A 12,989-nucleotide genomic window follows, 5' to 3' on the forward strand; every position below is an offset into this window, starting at 1 on the left:
GGCCTCCTCTAGCATTAAGAAAAAGATCTCAACATCCATATGTCCTTCAGCTTGTCACAATGCTCTTCATGTTTATTGTGTAGTGGCCTATTATGTCGGTACATTTGGTTTTGGATAGTTGCTTTCTTAATCTGAAATCCAAGCTTAACTTTGAGGGGAAAACAAGGTCAATTCCTTAAAGCAAGTGTGGAGATGCCTGTCCCCCGGACACATCTCCCACTTTTGGCGGCAGTCCGGAGGAGATAATGAGAAAAACAAAGTCGCCACCCTCCAGCCAGGATAGCACTTAAGGTGTCCTGAACTGAGGTGACCCATGCCTTAGGAAATCCTCCATCTTGCTTTGGAGGATTCCCCCCAATAGGATTAGGGATGTGCCCCCCTCCCCACAGGGAGGAGGCACAAAGAGGGTGTAGCCTGCCTCAAGGACAGTAGCCATTGGCTACTGCCCCCCAGACCTAAACACACCCCTAAATTGAGTATTTAGGGGTGACCCTGAACCCAGTAACTCAGATTCCTGCAACCTGAAGAAAGAAGGACTGCGGACCTGAAAGCCCTGCAAAGATGACAAAGACGACAACTGACTTGGCCCCAGCACTACCGGCCGGTCTCCACTCAGAGAACCTGCACAGCAACGCATCCAGTGGGACCAGCGACCTCTGAGGACTCAGAGGACTGACCTGCACCTAAAGGACCAAGAAACTCCTGAGGACAGCGGCTCTGTCCAAAACTGCAACAAAGAAACCATCTTTAAAGAAGACTCCAGCCTCACTCCGGAAGCGTGAGTCTTCACACTCTGCACCCGACGCCCCTAGCTCATGTCCAGAAGAACCAACACCAGAGTCCCCACAGGCGACTCCAACAACGTGGACACCCTTAGTCGATCTCCCTGCACCCCCACAGCGACGCCTGTAGAGAGAATCCAGACGCTCACCCTGACCTCGACTGCCCGGTAACAAAGGAACCCGATGCATGGAAGAAGCACTGCACCCACAGCCCAAGGACCGAGAGGAGCCAACTACAAGTGCAGGAGTGACCAGCAGGCAGCCCTCATCCTAGCCAAGTCAGTGGCTGGCCCAAGAAGCCACCCTGTGCCCTGCCTGCATCACCAGTGAACCCCCGGGTCTCTCCACTGAGTCCTATCTACAACCCAATACCTACTTTGCACACTGCACCCGGCCGCCCCTGTGCCGCTGAGCGTATATTTTGTGTGTCTGTTTGCCCCCCCCCCCAGTGAGCTACAAAACCCCCCTGGTCTGCTCCCCGAGACTTATGAGCTAGCAGACTGGAACCAAAGCACCCGTGTTCTCCATAGGTGCCTATGTTATTTGGGCCCTATTTTGACCTCTGCACCTGACCGGCCTTGTGTTGCTAGTGCTGGGTGTTTGGGGTTGAGTTGAAACCCCTTCGGTGGGCTGCCTATGCCCAGGAGACTGAACTTGTAAGTGCTTTAGTTAACTGAGAAACTAACCAATACTTACCTCACCCAGGAACTGTTGATTTTTGCAGTGTCCACTTTTAAAATAGCTTAGTGCCATTTTTGCCAAAACTGTGTACATTACTGTTTTAATTCAAAGTTCCATACTTACCTGTGTGAAGTACCTTACAATTTATGTACTTACCTAAATTCGGAATCTTGTGGTTTTAAAATAAAGAAAATATTTTTCTATATAAAAACCTATTGGCCTGGAGTTAAGTCTTTGAGTGTATGTTCTCATTTATTACCTGTGTGTGTACAACAAATGCTTAACACTACCCTCTGGTAAGCCTACTGTTCGACCACACTACCACAAAATAGAGCATTAGTATTATCCAATTTTACCACAATCAACCTCTAAGGGGAACCCTTGGACTCTGTACACACTATCTCTCACTTTGAGACAGTATATACAGAGCTGACTTCCTACAACCCTCTAATCTATGGTGATAGCAACTAATGAAGACCTTCTGAGACAGTTGATATGTATCGGTCTTGTGCATGTGCACCAAGGGAAATCCCCATTAACCAAGATAGCACAATATTTAAATGTCAAAGGAAAGAGCGTGTGTGGGTTTCTGTGTGTGGTGGGGAGAGGTGGAGGCGGTAGCAGAAAGAAGGGAGGACCCCAAGAGCTTAAAAGAAGTCATTAGTTCAGGTGTGATCGTGATAATAGATGTTTCAAAGGGATACTTATGATTTTCAGTTAAAGCAGTCAAATGTGCTTTTAAGAACCAAACTGGAGACCATATTCTGACCAAAAAAGGTAATTCTGTCTGTTAAACCTGCATCACTGGACCCCAGATGCAACACTTATTCCACCTCAATACACAGGACAATATGGTGAAAGATTTTCATGGTGTCAATGGTACGTCAGCAGCACTCAAAACATGTTAAGGATGTTTCAAGGCTAGTTCAAGATTCTAATTGGTTGCTTATTTTATTTTGCACATTTCTCTGGTGTAAGGAAATGCCTCCTTGGCATGGTTACCCCCTGACTTTTTGCCTTTGCTGATGCTATGTTTTGAATTGAAAGTGTGCTGAGGCCTGCTAACCAGGCCCCAGCACCAGTGTTCTTTCCCTAACCTGTACTTTTGTTTTCACAATTGGCACACCCTGGCATCCAGGTAAGTCCCTTGTAACTGGTACCCCTGGTACCAAGGGCCCTGATGCCAGGGAAGGTCTCTAGGGGCTGCAGCATATCTTATGCCACCCTGGGGACCCCTCACTCAGCACAGACACACTGCTTGTCAGCTTGTGTGTACTGGTGAGGACAAAACGAGTAAGTCGACATGGCACTCCCCTCAGGGTGCCATGCCAACCTCACACTGCCTATGCAGTATAGATAAGTCACCCCTCTAGCAGGCCTTACAGACCTAAGGCAGGGTGCACTATACCATAGGTGAGGGCACCAGTGCATGAGCACTGTGCCCCTACAGTGTCTAAGCCAAACCTTAGACATTGTAAGTGCAGGGTAGCCATAAGAGTATATGGTCTGGGAGTCTGTCAAACACGAACTCCACAGAACCATAATGGCTACACTGAAAACTGGGAAGTTTGGTATCAAACTTCTCAGAACAATAAATGCACACTGATGCCAGTGTACAGTTTATTGTAAAATATACCCCAAAGGGAACCTTAGAGGTGCCCCCTGAATCCTTAACCAACTACCTGTGTAGGCTGACTGGTTTTAGCAGCCTGCCACACTCGAGATATGTTGCTGGCCACATGGGGAGAGTGCCTTTGTCACTCTGTGGCCAGTAACAAAGCCTGCACTGGGTGAAGATGCTATCACCTCCCCCAGGCAGGAGCTGTAACACCTGGCTCACCCCCTTTGTTACAGCACCACAGGGCATTCCAGCTAGTGGAGTTGCCCGCCCCCTCCGGCCACGGCCCCACTTTTGGCAGCAAGGCCGGAGGAGATAATGAGAAAAACAAGGAGGAGTCACTGGCCAGTCAGGACTGCCCCTAAGGCAACCTGAGCTGAAGTGAGACTGACTTTTAGGAACCCTCCATCTTGCAGATGGAGGATCCCCCCAATAGGGATAGGAATGTGACCCCCCCCCCCTCCCCCTGGGAGGAGGCACAAAGAGGGTGTAGCCACCCTCAGGGCTAGTAGCCATTGGCTACTGCCCTCCCTGACCTAAACACACCCCTAAAGACTGTATTTAGGGGCTCCCCTGAACCTAGGAACTCAGATTCCTGCAACCTAAGAAGAAGAGGACTGCTGAGCTGAAAAACCATGCAGAGAAGACGGAGACACCAACTGCCTTGGCCCCAGCTCTACCGGCCTGTCTCCCCCCTTCGGAAGAAAACTGCTCCAGCGACGCTTTCCCCAGGACCAGCGACCTCTGAATCCTCAGAGGACTGCCCTGCTCTAAAAGGACCAAGAAACTCCAGAGAACAGTGGCCCTGTTCATCCAAGACTGCAACTTTGTTTCCAAAGAAGCAACTTAAAGACAACAGCATTTCCCGCCGGAAGCGTGAGACTTGCAACTCTGCACCCGACGCCCCTGGCTCGACTTGTGGAGAAACAACACTGCAGGGAGGACTCCCCGGCGACTCCGAGACTGAGTAACCACAGTTGTCCCCCCTGAGGCCCCACAGCGACGCCTGCAGAGGGAATCCCGAGGCTCCCCCTGACCGCGACTGTCTGATTCCCAGATCCCGACGCCTGGAAAAGACCCTGCACCCGCAGCCCCCAGGACCTGAAGGATCGGTACTCCAGTGCAGGAGTGACCCCCAGGAGGCCCTCTCCCTTGCCCAGGTGGTGGCTACCCTGAGGAGCCCCCCCCCCCTTTGCCTGCATCGCTGAAGAGACCCCTTGGTCTCCCATTGATTCCTATTACAAACCCGACGCTTGTTTGCACACTGCACCAGACGCCCCCGCGCTGCTGAGGGTGTACTTTCTGTGTGGACTGGTGTCCCCCCCCGGTGCCCTACAAAACCCCCCTGGTCTGCCCTCCGAAGACGCGGGTACTTACCTGCTGGCAGACTGGAACCGGGGCACCCCCTTCTTCATTGAAGCCTATGCGTTTTGGGCACCACTCTGAACTCTGCACCTGACCGGCCCTGAGCTGCTGGTGTGGTGACTTTGGGGTTGCTCTGAACCCCCAACGGTGGGCTACCTTGGACCCAAACTTGAACCCCGTAGGTGGTTTACTTACCTGCAAAAACTAACAATTACTTACCTCCCCTAGGAACTGTGAAAATTGCACTGTGTCTAGTTTTAAAATAGCTATATGTGTTTTATTTGAAAAGTATATATGCTATTGTGATTATTCAAAGTTCCTAAAGTACTTACCTGCAATACCTTTCATGCAAAGTATTACATGTAGAATTTGAACCTGTGGTTCTTAAAATAAACTAAGAAAATATATTTTTCTATACAAAAACCTATTGGCCTGGAATTGTCTCTTAGTGTGTGTTCCTCATTTATTGCCTGTGTGTATGTACAACAAATGCTTAACACTACTCCTTTGATAAGCCTACTGCTCGACCACACTACCACAAAATAGAGCATTAGTATTACCTCTTTTTGCCACTATCTTACCTCTAAGGGGAACCCTTGGACTCTGTGCATACTATTCCTTACTTTGAAATAGTGCATACAGAGCCAACTTCCTACATCTGGGTAATATATAACCAGAATACATTTGAATAAGTAACTGGACTCCAGCAACACATGCCCATAGCTTTTTGAAGGAGCTAGGAAGAGAAATAAAAATTGTGGGCTAACTAAAGTGGAAGCACAAAAGTTACAAAATTGTGGATTGTACTTTTTCCTTCACAAGTGTAAACTGACAAGGTTATCCAATACAGAGAAATTCAGTGAAAGAAAAAAAAAAGTGTTTTAAGGAACATGCATATCATCTAATCCAAATTTAATCTGAGGAAGTAAAAACATGAAAAAGAATCACAAACAATAGTGTGAAGTGATGTAGAAAAGGTTTATTTAGAGCTCTCTAAATCCTGTAAAGAAAGATACATTTGCAATTGAATTTCTGTGAACTGGTATCGTACACATCTGTCACCACTGTTCTCTTCGCAGATGATGACTTCAGTGTTAAGTTTTAATTTAAGGGGCTTCAAATCTAAAACAATAATGTAGCAAAAAACAGGGTGTTTGTGAAGAAAAAGATGACAGAGTAGACCAACTAATACAGTATTGGTGTAACCCCCTCAAAAATTCTTACACACTCGCTTGACAGCCAGTCATATGGTTAGAGCAAGCATAGCACAGCAAATCCACCAGTCCTGTATTAAAGGTGACCGAGACCACTTAAGCACACAGCAAGTATTAAATAAAAATACCATTAAGTTCGTAGGAGCGGCCCAATTGATGGCAAGAAAAAAGGTCAAAGCTGAAAAGCGGATTTGGGCAGTTAACTACTAAGAGCTTGATTCCAAACTGCACTTTGTAGTACAACTACAAAACTTACTACTGAGTGCTTTTCACAAACTACACTTTTGTAGTAACGGACGCTTTTTTAGTACGTCCCTACCGCCATTCATTTCTATGCAAGTGTCCTGCAGTACCAGTGGTTGATCATTTATAGCACTGGACGTAGTACAAAAGAACAAGTTACTTATCTTTGGTAACAATCTATCAGTAGAGACATGTTCTAGTTGTAGATTCTTAACTGTAGGAAGTTGGCTCTGCATGCACTATTCAAAGTAAGGAATAGTATGCACAGAGTCCAAGGGTTCCCCTTAGAGGTAAGATAGTGGCAAAAAGAGATAATACTAATGCTCTATTTTGTGGTAGTGTGGTCGAGCAGTAGGCTTATCAAAGGAGTAGCGTTAAGCATTTGTTGTACATATACACAGGCAATAAATGAGGAACACACACTCAGAGACAATTCCAGGCCAATAGGTTTTGTTATAGAAAATGAAAATGTCACTTACCCAGTGTACATCTGTTCGTGGCATCAGTCGCTGAGATTCACATGGTATGCATGAGCTCGCCATCTGGTGTTGGGTCGGAGTGTTACAAGTTGTTTTTCTTCGAAGAAGTGTTTTCGAGTCACGGGACCGAGTGACTCCACCTTCTGTGCTCATTGCGCATGGGCGTCGACTCCATCTTCGATTGTTTTCCCCGCAGAGGGTGAGGTAGGAGTTGTACTATAGTAATAGTGCCCGCGCAATGAAAAATGTAAGTATGTACCTATTAAAGGATTAAGTAATATATACAAATGTACAAAATTGAAGGTAACTTCTGAACTGCTACAGGCTTCCGGGGAGGTGGGTGGGTCCATGTGAATCTCAGCGACTGATGCCACGAACAGATGTACACTGGGTAAGTGACATTTTCAGTTCGATGGCATCTGTCGCTGTAGATACACATGGTATGCATAGACTAGTAAGCAGTTAGTTCCCCATAAGCGGTGGTTTAGCCTGTAGGAGTAGAAGTTGTCTGAAATAGAGTTCTTAATACAGCTTGACCTACTGTAGCTTGTTGTGCGGATAGCACATCTATACAGTAGTGTTTGGTGAATGTGTGAGGCGTAGACCAAGTGGCTGCCTTACATATTTCCTGCATTGGGATGTTTCCTAAAAAGGCCATTGAAGCACCTTTTTTCCTTGTTGAATGTGCCCTGGGAGTAATGGGCAGTTGTCTTTTTGCTTTAAGGTAGCAGATTTGGATGCATTTAACTATCCATCTGGCTATACCTTGTTTTGATATTGGGTTACCTGCATGAGGTTTTTGGAATGCAATAAATAGCTGTTTAGTTTTTCTGATGTTCTTTGTTCTGTCAATGTAGTACATTAATGCTCTTTTGACATCTAATGTATGTAGTGCTCTTTCAGCCACAGAATCTGGCTGTGGGAAAAATACTGGTAGTTCTACCGTTTGATTTAGATGGAATGGTGAAATAACTTTTGGTAAAAATTTTGGATTAGGTCGTAGGACGACCTTATTTTTATGTATTTGTATAAAAGGCTCTTGTGTTGTGAACGCTTGAATTTCACTTACTCTTCTTAGAGATGTAATGGCGATGAGAAAGGCAACTTTCCAGGTTAGGAATTGTATTCCGCAAGAGTGCATGGGTTCGAAAGGTGGGCCCATGAGTCTTGTTAGAACCACGTTTAGGTTCCATGAAGGAACAGGTGGTGTTCTTGGTGGTATAATTCTTTTAAGCCCTTCTATAAATGCTTTGATAACTGGTATCCTATACAAGGAAGTTGAATAGGTAGTTTGCAGGTATGCAGATATTGCTGCAAGGTGTATTTTAATAGAAGAGAAGGCTAGCTTTGCTTTTTGTAAATGGAGCAAGTAATTTACTATATGTTTTGGAGTTGCATCTAGCGGTTGTATCTGATTATGATGGCAGTACCAAACAAATCTTTTCCACTTACTTGCGTAGCAGTGTCTAGTGGATGGCCTTCTGGCCTGCTTTATGACTTCCATACACTCTTGGCTAAGTTGTAAGTGTCCGAATTCTAGGATTTCAGGAGCCAGATTGCTAGATTCAGCGATGCTGGGTCCGGGTGTCTGATCTGTTGGTTGTGTTGCGTTAACAGATCTGGTTTGTTGGGCAGTTTGATGTGTGGTACTACAGACAGATCTAGCAGTGTTGTGTACCAGGGTTGTCTTGCCCAAGTTGGTGCTATTAAAATGAGTTTGAGTTTGTTTTGACTCAATTTGTTTACTAGGTAAGGAAGGAGAGGGAGAGGAGGAAAAGCGTAAGCAAATATTCCTGACCAGTTCATCCATAGGGCATTGCCTTGTGATTGCTTGTGTGGGTATCTGGACGCGAAGTTTTGGCATTTTGCGTTCTCTTTTGTTGCAAATAAGTCTATTTGTGGTGTTCCCCAGAGTGTGAAGTAGGTGTACAGAATCTGTGGGTGGATTTCCCATTCGTGGACTTGCTGGTGATCTCGAGAGAGATTGTCTGCCAGCTGATTCTGGATCCCCGGAATAAACTGTGCTATTAGACCAATCTGATGGTGGATTGCCCACTTCCATATTTTTTGAGCTAACAAGCTTAACTGCGTTGAATGTGTTCCTCCTTGTTTGTTTAGATAATACATCGTTGTCATGTTGTCTGTTTTGACAAGGATGTATTTGTGGGTTATGATTGGTTGGAAAGCTTTTAGTGCTTGAAAAACTGCTAATAATTCTAGATGATTTATATGCAGTTTTGTTTGATGTATGTTCCATTGTCCTCTTATGTTGTGTTGATTGAGATGTGCTCCCCACCCTGTCATGGAAGCATCTGTTGTTATTACGTACTGTGGCACTGGGTCTTGGAAAGGCCGCCCTATGTTTAAATTTATACTGTTCCACCATAGAAGCGAGAGGTAAGTTTGGCGGTCTAGCAACACCAGATCTAGAAGGTGACCCTGTGCTTGAGACCACTGTGAGGCTAGGCACTGTTGTAAGGGCCTCATGTGCAGTCTTGCGTTTGGGACAATGGCTATGCATGAGGACATCATGCCTAGGAGCTGTAGTATTGTTCTTGCTTGTATTGTTTTGTTTGGAGACATGTGTTGAATGACCCTGTTGAAATTGTGGATCCTTTGTGGAGTTGGCGTTGCTACTCCTTTTGTCGTGTCTATTATGGCTCCTAGATATTGCTGTACTTTGCTTGGCAGAATGTTTGATTTTGCAAAGTTGACGGTGAACCCTAGTTTGTAGAGGGTTTGTATGACTTGATTTGTGTGGTTTGAGCATTGTGTGAGCGAACTGGTTTTGATTAGCCAGTCGTCTAGATACGGGAACACATGTATTTGCTGCCTTCTGATGTGTGCAGCGACTACTGCTAGGCATTTTGTGAATACTCTTGGAGCGGTTGTTAAACCAAAAGGCAATACTTTGAATTGGTAATGTATTCCTTTGAATACAAACCTTAGATATTTCCTGTGTGATTGATGTATTGGTATATGGAAATATGCGTCCTTGAGGTCTAGGGTTGTCATGTAGTCGTGTTTTTTGAGCAATGGTAACACTTCTTGTAGTGTGACCATGTGAAAGTGGTCTGATTTGATGAATGTGTTTACTACTCTGAGGTCTAGAATTGGTCTCAGTGTTTCGTCCTTTTTTGGTATCAAGAAGTACAGTGAATAAACTCCTGTGTTTATTTGTGTGCTTGGTACTAATTCTATTGCATTTTTTTGCAGTAGTGCTTGAACTTCTATCTCTAGAAGCTGTGAATGGTATTTTGTTAAATTTTGTGATTTTGGTGGTATGTCTGGAGGGAATTGCAGGAATTCTATGCAATAACCATGCTGGATAATTGCTAGGACCCATGTGTCTGTAGTTATTTTGTCCCATGCTTCGTAATATTGACGTATCCTCCCCCCCACTGGTGTTGTGTGGGAGGGGTGTGTGACATGTGAGTCACTGCTTGTTGGTAGTGGTTTTGGGGCTTTGAAATCTTCCCCTATTCCTAGGGAATTGCCCCCCTCTATACTGGCCCCGAAAACCTCCCCTGTACTGTCCCTGGTAGGTGGGCGGTGCGGACTGTGAGGTGCTAGCTTGTGTGGCCTGACCCCGAAACCCTCCTCTAAAAGGTGTTTTGCGGAAGGTGTTATAAGATCCTCTGCTCTGCGGGGAGTAGAGTGCGCCCATGGCCTTGGCAGTGTCAGTGTCCTTCTTGAGCTTTTCTATAGCTGTGTCGACCTCCGGACCGAACAGAAGTTTCTCGTTTACTGGCATGTTAAGCACTGCCTGTTGAATTTCTGGCTTGAATCCAGACGTTCTGAGCCATGCGTGCCTACGGATGGTAACCGACGTATTAATGGTTCTTGCGGCCGTGTCTGCTGCATCCATGGAGGAGCGTATTTGATTGTTGGAAATGTTTTGACCCTCCTCAACAACCTGTTTTGCTCTTTTTTGCAGATCTTTTGGGAGATGTTCAATGAGATGCTGCATCTCATCCCAGTGGGCTCTGTCGTATCGCGCTAGCAGCGCTTGTGAATTTGCGATGCGCCACTGGTTTGCTGCTTGGACAGCAACCCTCTTCCCGGCTGCATCGAACTTCCTACTTTCTTTATCTGGGGGAGGTGCATCCCCAGAAGTGTGTGAGTTTGCCCGTTTCCTGGCAGCCCCTACCACCACAGAGTCTGGTGGCAGCTGAGAGGTGATGAAGACAGGGTCCGTAGGAGGCGCCTTATACTTTTTGTCCACCCTAGGCGTCACTGCCCTACTTTTAACTGGCTCCTTGAAAATGTCCTTTGCATGGCGTAGCATGCCTGGGAGCATCGGCAGGCTTTGGTAGGAGCTGTGGGTTGAGGAGAGGGTGTTAAATAAAAAATCATCCTCTACTTGTTCCGAGTGTAGTTCCACATTATGGAATAGAGCTGCTCTAGCCACCACTTGCGAGTAGGCTGTGCTGTCTTCCGGTGGTGATGGCCTAGTTGGGTATGTGTCTGGGCTGTTATCAGACACTGGTGCGTCGTACAAGTCCCACGCATCCTGATCTTGGTCGTCGTGGCTCATGGCGGTGTGAGCTGGCGAATGTGACGGGGTGTAAGTTGGCGAAGCCGGAGTTACAGGTGGAGGCGAGGGAGGAGGTGTTACCTTTTGTGTTGTTTGTTGCTGAGGAGTAAACTGAAGCGTTCTCTTTCGTTTGACAGGTGGGAGGGTACTGATCTTCCCAGTCCCCTGCTGAATAAAGATACGCTTTTGCGTGTGATCCACGTCAGTGGATTGCAGTTCTTGTTCAAATCTATGTTTCTTCATTTGAGAAGACATAGAATGCTCTTCGGTATAGGAGCCAGAAACAGGGTCTGATGTCGCTTTTTTCGGCTCCGAAAGCCCTGTCGATTGTTTTTTCGGCTCCGAGGTAACCTTCCTCTTTTTCTGTGCCGAAAATTCTTGGCCTCTATGTTCTTCGGCGCCACTGTCTCGGCGTCGATCGGTGTCGACACCGAACTCTCGGTGTCGATGCTTCTGTTTAGCACTCTCTCGGTCCCGAGGAGGCTGCGTGCCGGTGTCTCGACCGAAGTCGGACGATCTCGACACTGAATGGGCCTTTTTCGGTGCCGATTGTTGGTCACCGAGAATTTGGGTGGAGCCATGGCCGGTTGGCAGTGGCGTCCCCTGGGCCTTCTTTCCTTTTTTAAGGTTTGATCTCGACGTCTTACTCACAGTTCTTGTAGAGTGTAGCTCGTCGGAGTCTGAATCCTGGATGGAAAAGGATTCCTCCTGTTCCTCTTCTGTCTCGAACTGTGGACGCTCTTTTGGCGTGGACGCCATCTGGAGTCTTCTCGCTCGACGGTCGCGCAGAGTTTTTCGGGACCGGAACGCCCGACAGGCCTCACAGGATTCTTCGCTGTGCTCGGGTGACAGGCACAGATTACAGACCGAGTGTAGGTCCGTATAAGGATATTTGTTGTGGCATTCGGGGCAGAATCGAAACGGGGTCCGATCCATCGGCGTTGTCCTCCACGCGGTCGGGCCGACTAGGCCCCGACGGGGTGCCGAAATCTACCCCGAAGGGCACCGAGGCGCTTCGATGTTGAACGCGTCGTCGTATGTGTCTATCTCTAACCGGATCGCAACGATACCGTCGAAAATCTTCCGTCTTCAGCTAACTTTCCGTTCCGAAACTCGGAGCGACAGGAACACGTCCGAACCCGATGGCGGAAAGAAAACAATCGAAGATGGAGTCGACGCCCATGCGCAATGAGCACAGAAGGTGGAGTCACTCGGTCCCGTGACTCGAAAACACTTCTTCGAAGAAAAACAACTTGTAACACTCCGACCCAACACCAGATGGCGAGCTCATGCATACCATGTGTATCTACAGCGACAGATGCCATCGAATGAAAATGTCACTTACCCAGTGTACATCTGTTCGTGGCATCAGTCGCAGTAGATTCGCATGTTCTGCAATAGCTCGCCATCTGGTGTTGGGCCGGAGTGTTACAAGTTGTTTTTCTTCGAAGAAGTCTTTCGAGTCACGGGACCGAGTGACTCCTCCTTTTGTCTCCATTGCGCATGGGCGTCGACTCCATCCTCGATTGTTTTTCCCCGCAGAGGGTGAGGTAGGAGTTGAATTGTAGTAATAGTGCCCATGCAATGGAGTGACTAAGTATGCACTTATTTAAGGTTGAGATGATACATATATAAATAATTGAAGGTAACTTCCAAACTGCTACAGGCTCCCGGGGAGGCGGGTGGGCACATGCGAATCTACTGCGACTGATGCCACGAACAGATGTACACTGGGTAAGTGACATTTTCAGTTCGATGGCATCTGTCGCTGTAGATACGCATGTTCTGCAATAGACTAGTAAGCAGTTATTTCCCCAAAAGCGGTGGATCAGCCTGTAGGAGTGGAAGTAGTCTGAAATAATGTTCTTAATACAGCTTGACCTACTGTGGCTTGTTGTGCGGATAACACGTCTACACAGTAGTGCTTGGTGAATGTGTGAGGCGTAGACCATGTGGCTGCCTTACATATTTCTTGCATTGGGATGTTTCCTAGAAAGGCCATGGTAGCACCTTTCTTTCTGGTTGAGTGTGCCCTTGGTGTAATGGGCAGCTGTCGTTTAGCTTTAAGGT

The 12,989-nt window shown here is 46.8% G+C and overlaps 1 protein-coding gene across 2 annotated transcripts in view; it reads right to left on the reverse strand.

The window, feature by feature from the left end:
• FAM120A (family with sequence similarity 120 member A) overlaps positions 1-12,989 on the reverse strand; it is a 405,119-nt gene that overhangs the window by 174,910 nt on the left and 217,220 nt on the right. The gene's annotated exons all lie outside the window — the stretch shown is intronic.

Source organism: Pleurodeles waltl, chromosome 9, assembly GCF_031143425.1.
Source record: "Pleurodeles waltl isolate 20211129_DDA chromosome 9, aPleWal1.hap1.20221129, whole genome shotgun sequence".
Lineage (NCBI taxonomy): Eukaryota > Metazoa > Chordata > Amphibia > Caudata > Salamandridae > Pleurodeles > Pleurodeles waltl.